The 22252-nt window shown below is 44.6% G+C and overlaps 1 protein-coding gene across 2 annotated transcripts in view; it reads left to right on the top strand.

Moving 5' to 3' along the window:
* Positions 1-404: 404 nt before the first annotated feature.
* LOC137517806 (E3 ubiquitin-protein ligase RNF31-like) overlaps positions 405-22252 on the top strand; it is a 68152-nt gene continuing 46304 nt past the window's right edge. The window contains exon 1 of one of the 2 annotated variants that reach the window (XM_068234858.1): positions 405-451. The gene's annotated coding sequence lies outside the window, so the exon portion shown is untranslated. Of the gene's footprint in view, positions 452-14172; positions 14220-22252 lie in introns of those variants that run through there. The other variant, XM_068234859.1, reaches the window with a different exon arrangement.

The raw sequence follows: 22252 nt of genomic DNA on the forward strand, positions 1-22252 counted from the left end.
GCCTGAGACACCTAAAGGAAAGGGACAGGCCAATGACAGGAAAAGAGGGTGGAGGAGGCAGGGTTGTTTACATAGTGGGCTCCACCCACCTCCTCACACAGAAGCTACAGCTGGGAAGGACTGACAGCTATTAGTGACCAATGCAAAGGGGTGTTATGCTGGATACACACGGTGCGTTCCCGCACTCGATGCGCCCGTCGATTCGCGTCGACTTGATTGTTTCCGGCATGTCCGATTCGCGTTTCGATGGATCATTAGGTCGATTTGGCATACTTTACATGTAAATCAACCTAACAATCATCGAAATGCGCTTGGAAATGCTTGGAAATAATCGAGTCAGCGCGAATCGACAGGCGCATCGAGTGCGGGAACGCACTGTGTGTATCCAGCATAACAGAGTAGATAAAGGGATGCTCTCTAGAATGATTTTAAAGGGTACTTGAAGTGACAGGTAACATGATGAGATAAACGTGTATGTACAGTTCCACTTCCAAACCTACCTAAAACAAGGCAGTGTTCCTTTTTCATCACCGTAAGGGTTAAAGCAGGAGGATTAGCCATACAATGCCAGGAAAAAAAACACATGTATAAGTAGATAAGTACTTGAACTACTTACATAACACATGTATTGTACTGTCCACGTTTTGATTTCAGTGAACTTTATATAGTAAATGAAGAGAATTCTGTTCCTAGTGGGGACCATGGGCCATATGCAATTCACTTTTCTCCTGATTTTTATCCTAGGAGATAATTAACATCTTCGATTTATATTTATAGTAACTTTTTAGCATTTTGCAATGGAAAAAGTACCAAAAAGTAGATGGAAAAAGTACTATCAAAATTATTTTGAGCATTTTCTTGCTTGCTGGTGGATTAAAAGGCATTTTATTGACAAGTTTAAAAAATATCACCTAGGAGAAAACTCAGGTGAGCGATAGCGATTTGTAGTGGGTTCCAGGCCTAAAGGTGGCCATACATTGGTGGATTTGCCATCAGATCGACCAACAGATAGATCCCTCTCTGATCGAATCTGATCAGAGAGGGATGGTATGGCTGCCTTTACTGCAAACAGATTGTGAATAGGGTTGCCAGGTCGGCTGATGGAGAAAACCGGACAGGGGGTGGAGTTAGGGGCGGAGTCAGAAGCGCACTTTTATGTAGAGTGGGGCTAAGCAATGGGCTTTTTAAAAAATGTTTTTTACAGTATTTATATCGCACTGACATCTTCTGCAGCACATTACAGAGTACATAGCCATGTCACTAACTGTCCTCACCAGTACATGCACATAAGAGACCACTTTTCACCAGTAAATGCACATAATAAGAGACCGCTTTTCACCAGTAAATGCACATAATAAGAGACAGAGCAGAAAACTATTACAAAACTGGAAAACTATGCAAATAATGCAATGCATTTATGGCGTTTTTGCACAGTGAAGTGGTCGATTTTTTGCGGGAAGTTTTAAAAAAAATTTTTTTTTTCCCACCAAAATTTTTTATTGAGAACAATAAAGTGGACATACATAGGCATAAAGTTAAAATATAAATCTGCGCATACATGTATGTACACATTTTGAGCAAATATAACAAATATAACAGTATAACAGTATAAATTGCGTTGTACAATAGTATGAATTCAAGTGTAAAGTATAGTAAGCAGCGGGCTCAGGCGAGATTGAATGAGATTGAAAGTCACGCCTGGACTATACGGAGGGGAGATAGAGCGGAGCCAATGCACACAAAGAGCGGAAATACAACCAGAGAATTATGGGTCACTCACTCACCATATCTCCAGACTCCTGACCTTACCTTGCTTCCTTCGCAGATGCAGAATCGCATTGCAAATGACGTGAGTGACGCACGTCATGCGTGCGTTGGCAACGCAGCGTTGGCGTTGCCGTAGCAACGTCGGGAAGCGCGGGCTCGGGGGCGGTACTTAAGCTGGCGTAACTTACGCCGCGTAAGCTGGCTGGCTGTGCCTTTGACTGACAGCCAGGCAGCGAATCAGCGGTCGCGCAGCGCTGGCGGACGGGTGGCGGCAAGTGGCAAAAGGCATAAAACCGGACATCTTAATTGTCCGGTTTAACATGCCTTTTTGGACAGGACACAGCGGGCAAAAACCGGACTGTCCGGTCTAAAACCGGACACCTGGCAACCCTAATTGTGAATCGATTTTAGCATGAAATCGATTCACCATCTGTGGAGCTGCCTATGCCGCCGCCCCCCCCCCCCCCCCCTGCATACATTACCTGATCCGGCCGGCGCGAGTCCCCCGGTTTCCGCTGTCTTCTTCTTCGCTCTGGGCTCCAGGGCTGCAGCTTCACTGTACTTCCTGTCCGGGGAAGTTTAAACAGTAGAGAGCGCTCTACTGTTTAAACTTCTTGTTGGGACAGGAAGAAGTGAAGCCTGCCGGAGTCCAGCGGAGAAGGAGCAGCGATGACAGCGGGGATACGCGCCAGCCGGATCAGGTAAATAAATGTTTTCTTCAATACATCTATATGTAATGCAGAGTATGGTGCATACGTCATGCACTTACTACTGCTGAGGGGGTAGGCAGTGAAGGCACCAGCCCAGTCTGGTCGTCGGACATTCGAACGTTGGTCGTGGGACATTCGAATGCCGCTATTGACCCACTCCCGACCCGCCGGCGATCGAGCAAAATCTTCTGCACGAACGGATCGACGGGAACGATCGATTTTAGATGGAAATCGATCATTCGGTCAGCGTTTGCGCAATGATTTCACAGCAGATTCGATCACAGTGATCGAATCTGCTGTATATCGCCGGGAAAATCGTTAAGTGTATGGGCCCCTTAAAGAAGTCTTCATTCGCTTAAGACAATAGAAACTTTAAACATAGATAAGACTGTAGGATTCCAGGAAAGTTGTGGTTAGGATTAGGACAATAGATATACAGCATTATACAGTAGATTTATCTTATCAGTTTATTTTCATTTCAAGTTTGCTTGAAAAGAGGTTACAGAGGTAAATCAATTTGACCATTCCAGTGAGGATCTCACCCCTCTTATCACAAGCCTCACTTATCTTGGCTCCACCTCTTAATATGGGGGGAAGTGACAGCATAGGTGTCCAATAAATGTTCACGTTATTTGCAAGTTCTGCAAACTGACTGGGGCCCAACTTTATTTATGGGCAGGGCAACCTCTCTGAGGAGTATTCCTATATATCTTGCCTTCTATCTTCTGCTATGTACCTCCTACTGGGTATGCTGTTATGAGTGTGTGTTGTTAGTATTATTATTGTTTTGGATCATGTTATTGCATGCAGGGGCATTTTTAGGCATAGGCATTCCAGGCCACTGCCTGGAGTGCCGTTGGTCCTAGGGGGGTGCTATGCCACTGATTAAACCCTGCCCCAAAACTAAGTCACGCTTTCCAAATGAAGCCACGACCTCACGGGTGTTTGTGCCTCCTTCTGTCCCCCTTTGTGCCTCCTTCTGTCCCCTTGTGCCACCTTCAGACCCCTGTGCCACCTCTGCCTTCCCGTGCATCCAGAGATGGATTAAGGTGAAATGGTGCCTTAGGCAAGCAATGACTTTGGGCTTACCCTTTTTTGCCAAGATTTGTTGAGCGCTAGCATAAACTGATCCCCTAGAATCTCTCCAGGCCCTACGCACCTGCCTAGGTTGCTTTGTGGATGATCCGTCTCTGTGTGTGTCCCTCTGTGCCTCCCTTTATACCAATGTCCCTAAGACTATAACAAACAGCCTAGGGTAAACATCACTGGAAGTGTGGGGTTACGTACCAATATACAGCAATATATACTGGTAGATGTAGGTATATACAGATATAGGAAGTGTTTCTGGTGCTGAAACTAGGAACATGTAGACTACTTTGGATATCCAATTAATGGGCAGATGGACACGCTAATCCTAAAGCTGAATATTCACCTGATGAACCAGGAAGACAGATCTCAGCGATGTCCCCGAAGATGAGCGTTCCCTGATCCATTTTCCTGTGGGCGGCTACACGCAATGTCACAGGACAGCACATGATGGGCGTGAACAGGAAGTCAATCGCTCATCGGGGATCTTAACCACTTGCCGACCGCCTACTTCATATTGGCGGCGGCAAAGTGGCAGCCCCAGGACCACGTAACGCAGAATGGCGTCGGGTCCTGGGGGAGGGGATTGCGGGCGATCGCGCGCGCATCGCTGGCATTAGGCTCCGCCCACATGTGACGTCAACCCGCCGGCCAATCAGCAGCGCCGGCGGGTTGCAACGTTTTAAACTAGCCTATAGAAAGTGTATAATACGCTTTGTTAGGTAAACAAAGCGTGTTATACACGCTGCCTCCTCGATCGACCACCAGAGAGGAAGGCAGCACTGTAAGTGACACCACACACACACTGATCCTGCCCTCCCTGCACACTGATCGCCCACAGCACCCATCAGACCCCCCCCCTGCCTACCCCCTGACAGCACTGTTTGCACCCAATCACCCCCCTAATCACCTATCAATCACCTCCTGTCACTAACTGTCAACGCTATCTTTTAGATCAGGTCCTAAACTGCCCCCTCATAACACCCTCATAACACCTACCAAGTGCATTGTTTACATCTTTTCTCTCCTCTAAACACCTACTGATCACCCATCAATCACCCCCTGTCACTGCTACCCATCAGATCAGTCCCTAATCTGCCCCTTTTGGGCACCCAATCACCCGCCCACCCCCTCAGATTGCCCTGAGACCCCCTCTGATCAACTTGCCAGTGCATTGCTTGCATATATTCGACCCTGTAATTACCTTCTGATCAACTATCAGTCACCCCGTCACCCCCTGTCACTGCTACCCATTAGATTAGACCCTAATCTGCCCCTTGCGGGCACCCAATCACCCACGGGAACCCTCAGATCGCCCACAGACCCCCCCCGCCAGTGCATTGCTTGCGTATATTCTCCCCTGTAATTACCTACCGATCACCTATCAATCACCCCGTCACCACCTGTCACTGCGGGCTCCTGATCACCCTCCCCCCTGCCCTTAGATCTCCCTCTGATCACTCCACCCTGCCCTAGATCACCCCTCTGCCATTGTGTACATCTAATCTCCTGTCTGTAACGCTTGATTGTGCTTTGATTGGCTCCAATTGTCTCAATTGCCCTGTGACTGACTTAGATTGTCCCGTGATTGTTTTTTGATTGTCCCCCGATTGTTTTTTTGATTGTCCTGTGATTGGCTTCGATTGTGCTGTGATTGGCTTCGATTGTCCCGTGATTGGCTCGATTGTCCCGTGATTGGCTTCGATTGTCCCGTGATTGGCTTCGATTGTCCCGTAATTGGTTTTCGATTGTCTCGTGATTGGCTTCGATTGCCCCGTGATTGGCTTTGATTGCGCTGATTGGCTGTGATTGCCCTCTAATCACTCTTATTGGCTCTAATTGTCTTGTAATTGCCTTGATTGCCCTCTGATTGTCTGTGATTGTTTCTGATTGCCCCCATTGCTGTCTGTTTGCCCTCTGATCACCCCCCCCCCCCCCCGGTCACTATCCTAGTGATCTAAAAACATTGTTTTTAGTATCACTAGTGTTAACAGTTAGGCCAGTTAGCTAGGCCCCTGTGTTAGTGTCAGTTAGCGCTCAGCCCACCGCACCAGTCACTAATTAGTCGCTGATTAGCGTCATCACTGTCGCTAATCAGCATTGGTACTATATAGTATATGTAAGTGATCATTACTGATCGCACACAGATCTATATTGGGGTCACTAGGATCCACTAAAAACGCAGTGTTTGCCGATCAGGCCTGATCGTTCGCCTGCACTTGCGTTCAGCCCGCCCCACCGCAGTGACAGAAATTTTTTTTCTGATCACTGCAAAAAACACTGTACAATAGCTGTGGCACTGTAAAGATCAGTTTTGATTTTTTTTTTCAAAACTCAGTGACCACAGCTTTCTGCTCCGCAAGTACTCCCTTTTGCTAGGTAGGTGCTCTTTTTCCTGGGTAGTCTCAGAGGAATACCCCCTAAATTTAGCAGCCCACCATGGCAAGAAAGGGGTATTCCGATGATGAGGTTCTCAGGTACATGGCCCAGTCGGATGAGGACGATTGGGACGTCTCATCCGACGAATCTTCTGGGTCAGAGTACGAACCTGTGGACAGCAGTGGCTCGCTGACCGATAGCGATAACGAGGTTGAGGTCCCGGCTAGAGCCAGGCGTACCACACACCATGTCACTGGACCGCAGGTGGCACAGGATCTGCCTCAAGGGCAGCAGAGTGGTGCTAGCGCTGGTCTGAGGTTTCATGGTGAGGCATACACCAGCAGCGCAGCATCTCCTGGACCTAGCACCAGTACTTCCGTAGACCCTGGTGAAGCAGTGAGCACCAGAAGGGAAGTTGAAACTGGTTCGGTGGCACGTGCATTAACCACTTAATGTTTACAGTACAGTATATCTACTCCCCTAAAAAACTTAATCTAAGCCTCAGGAGAGTAGATATTTGTAACTCTGCTACAATCGCTGCTGTGCGTGCTCTCACGTGCTCACGCACTAGTTCTTACTGCTACATGTTAGCCCGGAGATCAATGAATGGGAATGCAGTTCCCATTCATTTTTCTAGTTCCCCGTGTCCATGATCACACATCAATTAGATGCCTGCGGTCATTTGTAAACACTGAAACTTACACTTACACGCATTAGTTCCTGTTTGTGTACTAAAAGCATGCGCAGGAAGCTAATAACTGAGGATATCTTGTGGCCAAAAAGTAAAATTACACCTACAATCATTTTCTTTAATAAAGAGACCTGCACATAATTTAAAATTAACCCCTTACCTCCCACTCTCTCCCATAAATGCCCAAATAAAACTTTGGCATTTAGAAAAAATAATAGAATAAAGTAAAAAAAAAAAAAAAACCACATAAATACTTACCTTAGGGACTGAACTTTTTTTACATGTATGTCAGGAGGGTATATTACTGTTATTTCTTTAAATTATGGGCTTGTAAATAGTGACAGACGCAAAAATTAAAACCTGCACCTTTATTTCCAAATAAAATATTGGCGCCATACATTGTGATAGCAAGATAATTTAAATGGTGTAATAACCAGGACAAATGGGCAAATAAAATACGTGGGTTTTAATTATGGAAGCATGTATTATTTTAAAACTGTAATGGCTGAAAACTGAAATAATGATTTTTTAAAATTTTTTTCTTAATATTCCCATTAAAATGCATTAGAAAAAAAATAATTTTTAGCAAAAAGGTACCACCCAAGGAAAGCCTAATTAGTGGCAGAAAAAACAAGATACAGATCATTTTGTTGTGATAAGTAGTGGTAATGTTATTGGCAAATGATTGGGAGGAGCGCTGAAATGTGAACATTTCTCTGGTCCATAAGGTAAAAATACACTCAGGGCTTAAGTGGTTAAGACCCGAGTCGCAGCAACCAAGAAAACGGGCCCGTACTACCCATAGTCTTCCAGAGGTGCTGGCAAATCCCAATTGGCAATCCCCTGGTTCCGCCGCACCCGTACTGCCCCCTTTCACCGCCCAGTCTGGAGTCCAGGTGGAGACAGATAATCTAGGAACGGCCCTAGACTTTTTTCATCTGTTCTTCACCGAGGATCTCTACGACTTAATTGTGGCTGAGACCAACCGTTATGCCACACAATACATCACCGACAACCCGGATAAGTACTATGCCCAGGCTTACCGGTGGAAACCACTCCAAGTTTCCTAACTTAAAACTTTTTTGGGCCTTCTCCTTAACATGGGTCTAGTCAAATTGAATGTATTGCGGTCTTATTGGTCTACGCGCCTAATATATCACCTGCCCATGTTCTCTGCTGTCATGTCCAGGACACGATTTGAGATGATCCTGCGCTTCCTGCACTTCAATGACAACACAACCTGTCATCAAAGTGACCACCATGCTTATGACCGGCTCCACAAAATTCGGCCCCTCATAGACCACATGTCGTCAAAATTTGCAGATGCTTATACCCCTGAACAGAACAGCACATCTGTGTAGACGAGTCCCTCATACATTTTACCGGGCGCCTTGGCATCAAATAGTACATCCCAAGCAAGCGCGCCCAGTATGGGGTGAAACTGTATAAGCTCTGCGAAAGGGCCACAGGCTATACTTATGGTTTTAGTGTCTATGAGGGAAAAGACTCAAAATTGGAGCCGGTCGGATGCCCTGACTACCTGGGGAGCAGTGGCAAGATTGTGTGGGACTTAGTGTCACCTTTGTTCCAGGAGGGGTACCATCTTTATGTGGACAACTTCTACACAAGTGTGGCCCTCTATCAGCATGTAAAGATAGAAGGCATCCTCTGCTGTGGCACCGTGCGGCCTGCACGGGGGGAGAGGGCTGCCTTGTGTACAGATGACCTGCTCGCGGTGAAATGGAAGGACAAGAGGGAGGTTTACCTTCTGTCCACCATTCACACAGACACGACAGTCCAAATTCAACGGGCAACTGAGGTCACTGAAAAACCCCTCGCCGTCCATGACTATAATGCTTACATGGGAGGGGTGGACTTCAATGACCAGATGTTAGGACCCTATTTAGTTTCCCGCAAAACCAGACGCTGGTATAAAAAAGTGTCTGTTTATCTAATTCAATTGGGTATTTACAACAGCTTCGTTCTCTACAGTAAGGCTGGGAGAACTGGAGCGTTCCTTAAATTCCAGGAAGACATCGTTATGGAACTCCTGTATCCAAGAGGTGCCGTGGCCCAACCCCAAAATGCAGTTAGCCGGCTGCATGAAAGGCACTATGCCTTTCCCATTCCGAGTGCCCCAAATCAACGCACCCCAAGAAAACGTTGTCGTGTCTGCAGCAGGGCTGGAACAAGGCGTGACACCTCTGTTTACTGTCCCATGTGTCCTGACCAGCCTGGCCTATGCCCAGGGGAGTGTTTTCAGAGGTATCATGAGCAGATACACTTTTAGAGAGTAGGGAACTCCAGACATAGCAGTAGGCACACAAGGGTCTCTGTGCTATTTTACACTGGCGTGATGCGTTAGAGAAAATTGCCTAGCGAAAGTCACACTTTGCAGTCCCCCCCTACGCCGGAAGTGCTTGACTTAACGCTAGTGCATGCCTACGTTACTGCATGGCTTCTGCGGCAATTTGGGTCGGCCCGGAAGTCATGTTAGTCTACAGCGACGTAGTTACTTACTAGGCCGAATGCGATTACTGTCGAATGCTACTCTAGCGGTATTCCCTGAAGGTCTGTTTGGGGCGATGCGGTGCGCGCGACCCACCGGATACGCCAATATGCAGTGTGAACCCAGACATCAGGTTTCCAGAGACCCTAATACACAGTGCTGCCAGAAACCTCTCCTTTCACTTGGGACAAAGTGCATAATGTACTTCGCCACATCTCTGTGCGATTTGCAATTTGCACATTGTCCCATGGGGGACGAGAGGGTTGTCCTCAGAAAGGTAAGAGAGAAAAAAAACAAAAAAAAAACAGGTAAGCAAAAAAGTTAATGTTTGGTTCCCAATGTTAATGTTTGGGGTAAAAATGTTCATTAAAGTTTATAAAAGTTGATGTTAATGAAGTTATTGCTTTGCTGCTTGCTTGTTTTTTTGTGTGTGTGTTTTTCTCTTTTTTTCCATCCTTTACCCTTCCAGGTGGACCGACCGACCAACCAGCTGCAGCACTGATGGTGCATCCTGACAGAAGCATTGTGTGTCTGTCAGATTACACACAAGTCGGTGCATGCAGCGCTGCAGGACGAGATTTCTCCTCCGCAGTAAAAAAAGATACGTTTGCCGAGGCATATGAGCTGAGGGGTGGTGTTGGAGCTCCTATGCTTTGGCAAGCACTTTGTATCAAAAAAAGAACTCTAGCAATGATTTGTTCATCCACATCGATCAGTGTGAATGGATAAATCGGCTTTGCCAGGGCATACGAGCTGAGTGGGTGGACGTTTTTGGGTGGCAGCTCCTATGTCCTGGCAGACGCCTTCCCCTCTTTTTTTCCCACATTTTTTTGGCAGATATTTTTTCATCCACATTGATTGATTGATTGATTGATTGACTGTAATTTTTCCTTTCAGTCCAGAGTGCATTACCCGTATACCCAATATAAGGAGTATAGCAGAAACTCCTAATACTGGCCATACATGTAATGATTGCAGAGACCCTAAAATGCCAGGACAGACCCCACGAATGATGCCATTTTGGAAAGAGGACACCCCAAAGTATTCCGTGAGGTGCATGGTGAGTTCATAGAATATTTTATTTTTTGTCACAAGTTAGCAGAAATTGTTGTATGTTTTTTTCATAAAATGTAATTTACCGCTCACTTATGACAAAAAATAAAATTTTCTATGAACTTACCATGCCCCTCATGGAATACCTTGGAGTGTCTTCTTTCCAAAATGGGGTCATTTGTGGGGTTTGTTCACAGTCCTGGCATGTGTGTGTGTGGGGGGGGGGTGCTAAATTGTGAGCACCCTTGTAGAGCCTAAGGTGCTCATTGGACTTTGGGCCCCTTTGCGCAACTAGGCTGCTAAAAAAGTGTCACACATGCGGTATTGCCATACTCAGGAGAAGTAGTATAATGTGTTTTGGGGTGTATTTTTACACATACCCATGCTGGGTGGGAGAAATAGCTCTGTAAGTGGACAATTATGTGTAAAAAAATCAAAAAATTCTCATTTACAGAGCTATTTCTACCACCCAGTATGGGTATGTGTAAAAATACACCGCAAAACAAATTATACTACTTCTCCTGAGTACGGCGATACCTCATGTGTGGCACTTTTTTGCACCCTAACTGCGCTAAGGGGCCCAAAGTCCAATGAGTACCTTTAAGATTTCACAGGTCATTTTGCGACATTTGGTTTCAAGACTACTCCTCACGGTTTAGGGCCCCTAAAATGCCAGGGCAGTATAGGAACCCCACAAGTGACCCCATTTTAGAAAGAAGACCCCCCAAGGTATTCCGTTAGGAGTATGGTGAGTTCATAGAAGATTTTATTTATTTGTCACAAGTTAGCGGAAATTGATTTTAATTGTTTTTTTTTCACAAAGTGTCATTTTCCGCTAACTTGTGACAAAAAATAAAATCTTCTATGAACTCCCCATACTCCTAACTGAATACCTTGGGGTGTCTTCTTTCTAAAAAGCGGTCACTTGTGGGGTTCCTATACTGCCCTGGCATTTTAGGGGCCCTAAACCGTGAGGAGTAGTCTTGAAACCAAATGTCGCAAAATGACCTGTGAAATCCTAAAGGTACTCATTGGACTTTGGGCCCCTTAGCGCAGTTAGGGTGCAAAAAAGTGCCACACATGAGGTATCGCCATACTCAAGAGAAGTAGTATAATTTGTTTTGCGGTGTATTTTTACACATACCCATGCTGGGTGGGAGAAATATATCTGTAAATGGACAATTGTGTGTAAAAAAATTAAAAAATTGTGATTTACAGAGATATTTCTCCCACCCAGCATGGGTATGTGTAAAAATACACCCCAAAACATATTATACTACTTCTCCTGAGTATGGCGATACCACATGTGTGGCACTTTTTGGCACCCTAACTGCGCTAAGGGGCCCAAAGTCCAATCCAATGAGTACCTTTAGGATTTCACAGGTCATTTTGCGAAATTTGGTTTCAAGACTACTCCTCACGGTTTAGGGCCCCTAAAATGCCAGGGCAGTATAGGAACCCCACAAGTGACCCCATTTTAGAAAGAAGACACCCCAAGGTATTTAGTTGGGAGTATGGTGAGTTCATAGAAGATTTTATTTTTTGTCACAAGTTAGCGGAAAATGACACTTTGTGAAAAAAACAATTAAAATCAATTTCCGCTAACTTGTGACAAAAAAATAAAATCTTCTATGAACTCACCATACTCCTAACTGAATACCTTGGGGTGTCTTCTTTCTAAAATGGGGTCACTTGTGGTGTTCCTATACTGCCCTGGGATTTTAGGGGCCCTAAACTGTGAGGAGTAGTCTTGAAACCAAATGTCGCAAAATGACCTGTGAAATCCTAAAGGTACTCATTGGACTTTGGGCCCCTTAGCGCAGTTAGGGTGCAAAAAAGTGCCACACATGAGATATCGCCGTACTCAGGAGAAGTAGTATAATTTGTTTTGTGGTGTATTTTTACACATACCCATGCTGGGTGGTAGAAATATCTCTGTAAATGGACAATTGTGTGTAAAAAAAAATCAAAAAATTGTCATTTACAGAGATATTTCTCCCACCCAGCATGGGTATGTGTAAAAATACACCCCAAAACACATTATACTACTTCTCCTGAGTACGGCGATACCACATGTGTGGCACTTTTTTGCACCCTAACTGCGCTAAGGGGCCCTAAGTCTAATGAGCACCTTTAGGCTTTACAGGGGTGCTTACAATTTAGCACCCCCCAAAATGCCAGGACATTAAACACACCCCACAAATGACCCCATTTTGGAAAGTAGACACTTCAAGGTATTCAGAGAGGAGCAAAGTGAGTCCGTGGCAGATTTCATTTTTTTTGTCGCAAGTTAGAAGAAATGGAAACTTTTTTTTTCCTTTTTTTTGTCACAAAGTGTCATTTTCCGCTAACTTGTGACAAAAAATAAAATCTTCTATGAACTCACCATGCCTCTCAGTGAATACTTTGAGATATCTTCTTTCCAAAATGGGGTCATTTGGGGGGTATTTATACTATCCTGGAATTTTAGCACCTCATAAAACATGACAGGTGGTTAGAAAAGGCAGAGATGCTTTAAAATGGGAAAATTCACTTTTTGCACCATAGGTTGTAAACGCTATAACTTTTACCCAATCCAATAAATATACACTGAATGTTTTTTTTTTTTATCAAAGACATGTAGCAGAATAACTTTTGCGCTCAAATGTATAGGAAATTTTACTTTATTTGAAAACTGTCAGCACAGAAAGTTAAAAAAGTCATTTTTTGGACAAAATTCATGTCTTTTTTGATGACCATAATAAAAAGTAAAAATCACAGCAGCAATCAAATAGCACCAAAAGAAAGCTGTATTAGTGACAAGAAAAGGAGGTAACATTCATTTAGGTGGTAGGTTGTATGACCGAGCAATAAACCGTGAAAGCTGCAGTGGTCTGAATGGAAAAAAAGGCTCTGGTCCTTAAGGGGTTTTATGACTGCAGTCTTTAAGTGGTTAACTGCTTCCGGACCAGCACAGTTGAAATCTACGTCCTGCTAGTTGGCTGCTGCGCTCTATCCCCACCGCAAACTCACTCACTCTGCCATCAATATGATAGCAGAGGTCTGTGAGCCGGTCAGGAGCGAATTTCATTGGCTCCTGACTGCATGATCACTGTGAGCCATTTACGTTGGCTTACATTGATTGACAAGGTCAGGAGCCAATGAAAGTGGCTCCTGACCGGGGCACACAGTTCTGCCGTCACTATGAGAGGGGCCTGCAGGGTGGAGGAGTGGCATGACCAGCGGGAGCGGTGGGTATGTGGGGTGATTTGTTGGGAACCGTTGTTTTGCAGTACCAACAAAGGGCCAGAGAATGTTGGTACGCAAGGGGTTAAAGATTCAATCACCATGATGGTCATTATCGTCGAACGTCACCAAACGTACCCAGGTCGCAAGATCGCGGAAACGATCACTCGAGGCTTAAAAAAATCAGCAGTCATCGAACAATTGCACAGTGATACCCACTGTGCAATTTTCCGACGACTGCTGATTTTTTGTAAGCCACGATTGATCGTTTCCGTGATTTTGCAACCTGGGTACATTTGGCGGGCCTTAATACTGGTGGGCTGCTGTGAAGTCATTTTTCATCTTGGTGCTGTAAATACCTTTTGTTCATGTTTCCTATTATCTCTTAAAAAACACCGTAAAAACCCGCTATCTGTCATCCACTACAAACAGAAGTCTGTAGTTGAGCAGTATACTTTGCCCACATAAGGTAAAAGCAAAACCAGATTTACCAGAAGTGTTTGTACTGCGCCGTTCAGTGCCAGTACTTCATCATTGTAAATATCATAGAAATATCACTCGGGAGTTCCCAGAAACAGCATTCTGAATTGCTGTAAGAACACCAGGAAATGGAATAAAGTCTAAATATCGCTAAAGCTGTGTTATCTAGGATTCATTATGTAAAGAGGATTGTAAAGTATGGGAGGAGGGAACTGATGGTACTAGGAGGAACTGTCCTCGGTAAAACGCTCATTGTTCCTGCTGGTCTGCAAATAACAGCTTCATCCACCAGCGCAAGACACAGAAGAGAAACAGTCCGGTAATTGTATTCCATCTTCTTTAATGCATGCCGGGCATCGTCTTCTGCTGCCGATAAATCCTCGTACTGCTCCTAGTACTAAATACTTAAAGGGAATCTGAAGTGAAAATAAACTTACGAGGTAATGATTTGTACATGTAGTACAGCTAAGAAATAGAACATTAGTAGCAAAGAACAGTCTCATTGTTTCCAGAGCAGGAAGAATTAAGAAACTTCAGTTGTTATTTATGTAAAACAGCTTCTCTAAGCTCTTCGACACAACTTGGATCAGAGATGGTCTTATTTTCTGAAGCACTTAAACATCAAAGAAACAGTGAGAGGAAGCTGCAGATAAGGTTTTACTGCAGGGGAGTTCATAGGGTCATTAGCTTTGCTCTGTTTCATAGTTTAAAATATAGAGTGTGGTTTGGAATTGCAAATATGACAGAATGATGCAATGTTATAAACAAAAAAGCTATTTAACTGAAAATAAAAGTACGAGACTCCTTTCTATGCAACTAATGTTTTATTAATTATCTGTACTACAAATACAATTCATTATATCATAAGTTTTTTTCTGCTTCAGTGACACTTTAAAGGGTTATCTTAGAAAATTATTGCTTTAGTGATGGAAAAGTGAAGAGAGGGGTTTGATCTGTTTGAGGCTTTTATTGCTGTCTGTGTCCCTATTTTAGAAAATGTTCCTTTTCCACCTCTTGACCTGACCTGAAGCTCATGTCCTGTTCCTGGAACCATTAGGCAGCGCCGGGCCGCCCATGAGGCGGGTGAGGCAGGCTCCTCAGACGGCAGAAGTGTGGGGGGGGGATGCCTGCCTGGCCGTGGGTGGGGGGTGGTGCCGAGCTGGAGGGGGTAGCAGCCAGGAAGGGGGAACAGCGGGCATAGCTGTGGCGAGGGGGTCAGACCCCCCTCCCTCACTTGGGGCTCCCCATCCACACTCCCCCTCCAGTTATTTTTGCTAAATTTAATTAAGCCGGCAGCAAGCGGGTAACAATTACCTTACTTCCTTACTTGCGTTCCACCGCTCTCCGCATCACTTCCTGCAATGTCGCCCACTGACAACTTTTTTACAAGTTTGCCTCAGGTGGAAAAAAAGTCTAGAAGCAGCCCTGCCATTAGGGATCATGTAAAAACCACAGAGATCCCAGGAATAGGAAAGTGGAGAATGTCTTTCCACTAGGGATTCGGACAGCAGTAAGAGAACCCAAAATATATTCTACCGGTAACTCCTCTCAGCACTATCCAGATTTCTTTACCATGTTGTAGTGCTGTGGGGCATATTATAGAGGCAAAAGATTTTTTTGTAAGTACTCAGAAATGATCTTTCATTGATTTGGGCACAATACAGCGGATAGCAAACACCACAATCTGCTTACAAACTTTGCACAGTCAGACCAGCAGCTGAGCAGAGTCGGCCAGTTTGTACAGTTTGAACTAATGATGCTTATGAATGAGAAATGTTACTAAAGTTACACAAAGATTACGTGATCAGTAGCATATGACTAGCATATATGTGTGGCATGCTTTTTCTACACTACATGGATTAACACCTTAAAGTGTGACTCCACTGTCATAAAAAATTGCTACTCAAGCCATTTTGTAAATTAATATCGTAAAAAATTCCCTATGCATGTCAACGTGCAATTACCTAGGATTTCCTGAAGTTCAAAGCTCACTTTTTTGACAGCCATGATAATACTGTATACAGTATTTGGTTTCCAGTAGTCACCTAATACATGACTAATATGCCAGACAGGACAGGAAGGATGTGAATTGATTTGAATTGTCTGCACCTCTGTTTTACTAATGCCTGGTACACACTTTTTTTTTCAATCCGGAGGAATAGATATAGTCAAGAGAAGGGAGAGAGGTTCCTATGATCTTCTCTGTGGATTTGATGACCCTCTTTAGCTTGTGCTTATCCCTTCCAGAGGCGTTTGCTGCCGAACAATGATGGAAGGGCATAGAATCGAGTCTATAGTGGCAGACAGTGGCGTAGCTAGAGATCATGGGGGCCCCTGGGCAAAACTTTCATGGGGTCCTCAGATGTAGGCACTCTTGAGAAATGTCACATACCCCTACCCTATGGATAGAAGTTAACCTCCTTGCCGGTCCAATTCCGCCGGCAAGGGGGCAGCGCAGCACTATTTTCTTTTTTTTTTCAAATCATGTAGCGAGCCCAGGGCTCGCTTCATGATAGCTGCTGAGCGGCGGCATCCCCCCACCCACTCTGATCGCCGGAGGCGATCAGAGTAAGCAGGAAATCCCGTTCAGAATGGGATTTCCTGCAGGGCTTCCCCGGTCGCCATGGCGACGAGGCGGGATGACGTCACGGACGTCATGGACATCGGGATGTCAGAGGGAATCCCGATCCACCCCTCAGCGCTGCCTGGCACTGATAGGCCAGGCTGCGCAGGGGTCTGGGGGGGGGGGGGGGCGGCTCGGCGCGGCGTTTTGTTCTATAGGCAAATTGCTGAGGGTTTGTCAGTTCCTTGGTGGTGAGTTTCAGGTGGGACTGGATCAGCTTTTCAAAGATCTTTATAACATTTGATGTAAGAGTGATTGGTCTGAAGTTATTGAGATCTGCAGCACCTGGATTCTTAGGGACCAGAATTATAGTGGACCTTTTCAGACAAGATGGGACCTTGCACTCCGTTAGGTATTTTGTGAGCAGGGTGGAGAGAACAGGGGCCCTCTGGTCAGCTCAGGTTTTTAGGCAGAGGGATGATATCCCATCCAGGTCGGGGGCCTTCCTGGGATCAAGTTTGCGAAGAAGTTAGTATCTCGCCCTCGTCTACTGTCAGTAGAGTGGGGGGGGCCTCAGGTGTTTTGGATTATGGGGGACGGGCGTGTTTTGGTGCTGGGCGGGGGCTTGGCCAGGATACAGTAGAAGTGGGGGCATAACGTAGAGCTCAGTCTGAACTTTATAACATGCACATTAGTTTTCATAGCATGAAGATTGCGATGGAAGTGTGGTTGAAAAATAAATGAAAATAATATATATATATTAGTATAAAACACCCGCCCATTAACAGGCACTAGGCCAGCAGGTGCATGCCTGCGACCTCGCGCATATTGACCGCAAAGCCTCCTCAAACGCATGCAAGGGCAAGATGCTTGCGCACGGCCAAGATCAGCACGTGTGCACTCCTGTGACTGCTGCGCAAAGTCCGCCTGCGTGCCACAAATGCGCGCCAGGATCAGCGGACACATGGAAATGATTATATAGGATATATTCACAAGAAAAAGCAGAAAGAGACTAAACTACAGTGACTAGACAATATTTAGTCTAGTAAACACTAGTAACGTCAATCTAGTAGAATGAGGAATCTCTGTTATTTGGCACTTGTGTGGTGTGATAAGCTAGAATTTCTCATAGTAGTAATTTCGCAGCAAAATTCAAAATCAGGATGTGAAATTGGAATGTGAAATGTCAAACTATTTTGAAATGTATTTTGCACATCATTGTAATTATGGTGCTTAATTTTGTAATCAATCATAATTTTGCAAAAATATAGCTTTTGAATGCCCATAGACTTCAGTGCATTTGTATGAAAAGGCAAAAAATGTGTTTCCTCATTCCCATAGATTCCCATGGACTTCAATGCATTACTGCAAAAATGAAAATTGTGATACCTCGTGCCCACACAAAATTTGCATAACTTGAAATTAAGATCACCCATGAAATTTTAATCATGATCAGAATTGTAATTGCAATTAGTCTGTGAAACTTCACAAAAGAGGGATTTCCCATTAAGACCATCATCCACAATGTGGCAACCTAGACAGGGGCCTGGGGCCTAGTGAGCTTCAGGAGGTCCAACTGACTTTTTCTCTATCCTGTCTCTTACCTCGGATTGCCAAAAGGACCATCAGAATGAGCGAAAGCTACTACTTTGCTTCAGGTCCTATTTCATCTTAATCAATCATTGATTATTATACTACTTATGGGGATTGGGTGACGTCAAATTATTGTAGTTTCTGGGTGCTTGAGAGTTACTATTAGAAATAACACCAACTACTGTGCTATACCCATACTATAAACTCTGTAATAATGTTATATACAATCATTTAAAGCAAGTGAAAACAAAGACAAACTTACAGAGGAACATAATGTACAGTGAAAATAATGTAATAAAAAGTGCTTAATTTTTACAATTATATATAAATGATTTAGTCAGTGTTTGTCCATTGTAAAATCTTTCCTCTCCCTAATTTACTTTCTGACATTTATCACATGGTGACATTTTTACTGCTGGCAGGTGATGTCACTGGAAGGAAATGGCTGCTTGCTTTTTTGACAGTTTGAAACAGCTGTTATTTCCCACAATGCAACAAGGCTCCCACTGTGTGATGTCAGTACCTCAGTGCTGTGAGACGCTGACATCACACCGTGGTAGAGGTTTCAACACAAAATCAGCCATACTGAGCCCCCTGATGATCCGTTTGTGAAAAGGAAAAGATTTCTCATTGGAAAGGGGGTATCAGCTACTGATTGGGTTGAAGTTCAATTCTTGGTTATGGTTTCTCTTTAACCTACCTGGCAGTAACCCCGAACGTAGTCCGGGGTAAGCCGCGCAGGAGGTTTTCTCAGGCCCTGCTTGGCCGATTTGCACAATTTTTTTTTTGCTGCACGCAGCTAGCACTTTGCTAGCTGTGTGAGCACACCGATCGCCGCCGCTCCGCGCCGATTTGTCGCTATCTGCTGTGCCGTGCCGCCCCCCCCCTAGAATCCTTGCGCAGCCTGGTCTATCAGCGCCAGGCAGCGCTGAGGGGTGGATCGGGACTCCCGATGACGTCACGACGTCGATGATGTCATCCCGCCCCATCGCCATGGCTTGTGTGTACTGAGGAGGCGTGGGAACTCGTGATACAGCTGTCGACACTGTCGGTTTTATAAGTTGTAACTTATCGTGTTCTAATAAAGTGCCATTTATATCGAGTGCCAGAATCCATCTCTTCTTTATGTGGATACCTATGTAAAGGGAAGGCTCTGGATACCATAGAACCTTCCTGGTCCTCAGTCCTTCTCATCCTTTCTGCATTGTCCCAGGTTGAAGTTACTTGCTCTTCTAGGTCTTCGGCACTCTTTGGCAGCCTTCGGAAATTCTCACATCCCTAAGTAGTTCCAAAGAAGAGCACACCCGTACTGCACATGCTTGAGTCCAGGCTGCGCATGCTCAGCATGGGTTCACTCATCTTTGGAAGTACTTGGGGATGCAAGTATTTCTGAAGGCTGCCAAGGAGTGCCAAAGACCTAGAAGAACAAGTCACTTCAACTGGGGACGATGCAGGAACGACGGGATGGACCCAGGACCAGAAAGGCTCTATAGTATCCAGAGCCTTCCCTCTACATAGCTATGTATGAAAACTGAGGTGAATTAGGTTTGTGAATAGGTTGTTCAATCTTAGTTAAATGGCAGGCAATAAACTTTCAGTGTAACAAACTTCAAGAAATTAGGGTTATAGAGTTTATTGGGTAGAAATCATACCAGGATCATCACCAGGTTCAGATGATGGAGCTGGGACAGGATTAGCAAAAGTGGATGTCAGTTGCTTGAGAGTGCTGGCCATTATTTCAGCAGTTCGTTGTAAGGTTTTAAAATACTGTTATCTGTGACTGCCGCACATATTTTACTGAACTATCTGAGAAGAAGCAGGTTGTAGCTAAAGCCCCATACACACACTCAACAGCGGTCTTTTATGCAACAGAATTATCAAACAACTTTTGTTGGGAAACAAGTTGAAACAACCAAAAAAAATTGTTTGCTATTCACACAACTGATAAGTCTGATAAGACATCAACCTAACAGTTGGATTGACGTCTTTTCAGTCTTATCAGCTGTTTGAAGTTTGAACAATAGCAAACAATTTTTTTTAGTTGTTACAACTTGTTTCACAATAAAAGCTTTTGATAATTCTGCTGTATAAAAGACCGCTGTTGAGCATGTGTATGGGGCTAAGAGGGGCTTTACACACAAGGTTGTGAAAAGCAGGGGTTTACAAATGGCCGAATGCCCGCTTCATTCTCCCTTGCCCATACCTGAAAGAATTTAAAACCTAATACACATCAGCAACAAAAAATAGAAAGCCCACCATCAGTGGCATAGCTAAGGAGCTGTGGGCCCCGATGCAAGTTTTACATTGGGGCACCCCAAGCACTCTATACATAACAATTGATACGGCGCACCAAAACCTGCCATTGGCAACTACAGTGTCAGGTGCAAGAAGAGGATGGGTAACAGTTTGTTAATGATTATCACTATTCAAAGTATCTATAGAAGTGATTATTATGAGCACAGGACCAGTACAGAGCTAAAACTGTAGTTGAGGGAGGGCCCTTCGGGGCCCCTCTGGCCCAAGGGCCCCGATGCAGTCGCAACCTCTGCAACCCCTATTGCTACGCCCCTGCCCACCATTAATTTCTCTTGCCAGGTGACTGTTTCAGCAAATGACAGTAATATGTACCCATCTGGCCATTGTCATTGTCCAGAAACACCTAAACACCATATAAACATGGGGATGATGAAAGATAACAGCAACATTCCAGCATTGTATTTTGTTTTGATACATTGACTATTAATGTAGCCACAATAAAGGGACTTGTCACACATTCTTGTGCATACCTTATATGGATGGATGTTCACACACAACTTTCTGGAAATGAAGAACATTTCATGCTCTTTACTGTAAGCTTTATACATTGTTGTGTTTCATGGTTGTTGTTGGCACGTTTTCTAAACCGTGGTTGATATTGCTCTCTGTCAGTTGTATTCAGTTATTTTGATACATGTATGTATGGGCCCTATTGAACTGGCTGCTTTCCTACTCAATAGGCTAATTTATCAGTTCTCTGAGGAAGTCAGTTCTAATTGGCGAATCACGATAAGTCAGTGGCAGGGTGGACAGCGGAGCCTACTCTACTTCCTGATAGGGATCAGCCCAGCACTTTCCTCACACTACTGCCTTGTGACAGTACCTACTTCAGTCTATTCTACTGATCACTCTTCACTCATTCACTGTCTATTTTCACGTTTGGGTTTCTTTGCTATTTCTATTTCCCTACCTGGATTATCTATCTCTAGCAGCACTTAGCACTTTATTCCATTCTGTTTCCTGACAAGTTGCAATCCTTATGGTCCTTACTTGGACAATTGATTTGCACTATTTTCTTGAAGTTCTATGTATATTGTACTTTATTGCTCAATTGTTTATTAAGAAATTGATAATTGCACATTGGATTCATCACCTTTTCCTGTCCAGGTTGCTCAACTGCTATTATTGTTTAATTTATTAATATAAATTTATATACACCCTGCCCTAATGGTTCTATGGATGTTTTTAAGGGGTCCATACACTTACCGATTTTCCCGCCGATTTACAGCTATGAAATCGTTACGCAAACGCTGACTGAACGATTGATTTCTGTCCGAAATTGGTCATTCCCGTCGATTCCCGTCGTTCCTGTATGTGCGAAAGAGTTTGCTCGATCGCCGGCGGGTCGAGAGTGCGTAGATAGTGGCGTTCGAATGCCTGATAACCGACACAATGCAGCGGCAATACATTACCTGTTCCGCCGACGCGTGTCCTCGCTGTCATCGCTGCTCCTTCTACGCTGGCCTCCGAGTCCGGCAGGCTTCACTTCTTCCTGTCCCGGCAGGAAGTTTAAACAGTAGAGCGCCCTCTACTGTTTAAACTTCCACGGATAGGAAGTTCAGTGAAGCTGAAGCAGAGCGCGGAGAAGAAGACAGCGGAGACCGGGGGACTCGCACCGGCCGGATCAGGTAATGTATGCGGGAGGGCGGCGGCGGCAGCTCCACAGATTGTGATCGGTTTCATGCTGAAATCGATTCACAATCTGTTTGCAGTAAAGGCAGCCATATGATCCCTCTCTGATCAGATTCGATCAGAGAGGGATCTATCTGTTGGTCGATCTGATGGCAAATCGACCAGTGTACGGCCACCTTTAGATGTTTTTAATCAAGCTACTCAATAAAGGATTCAACTATTGTTTACATTATTTCCTGATCTGATGC

Source organism: Hyperolius riggenbachi, chromosome 5 (genome assembly GCF_040937935.1).
Source record: "Hyperolius riggenbachi isolate aHypRig1 chromosome 5, aHypRig1.pri, whole genome shotgun sequence".
Classification (NCBI taxonomy): Eukaryota; Metazoa; Chordata; class Amphibia; order Anura; family Hyperoliidae; genus Hyperolius; species Hyperolius riggenbachi.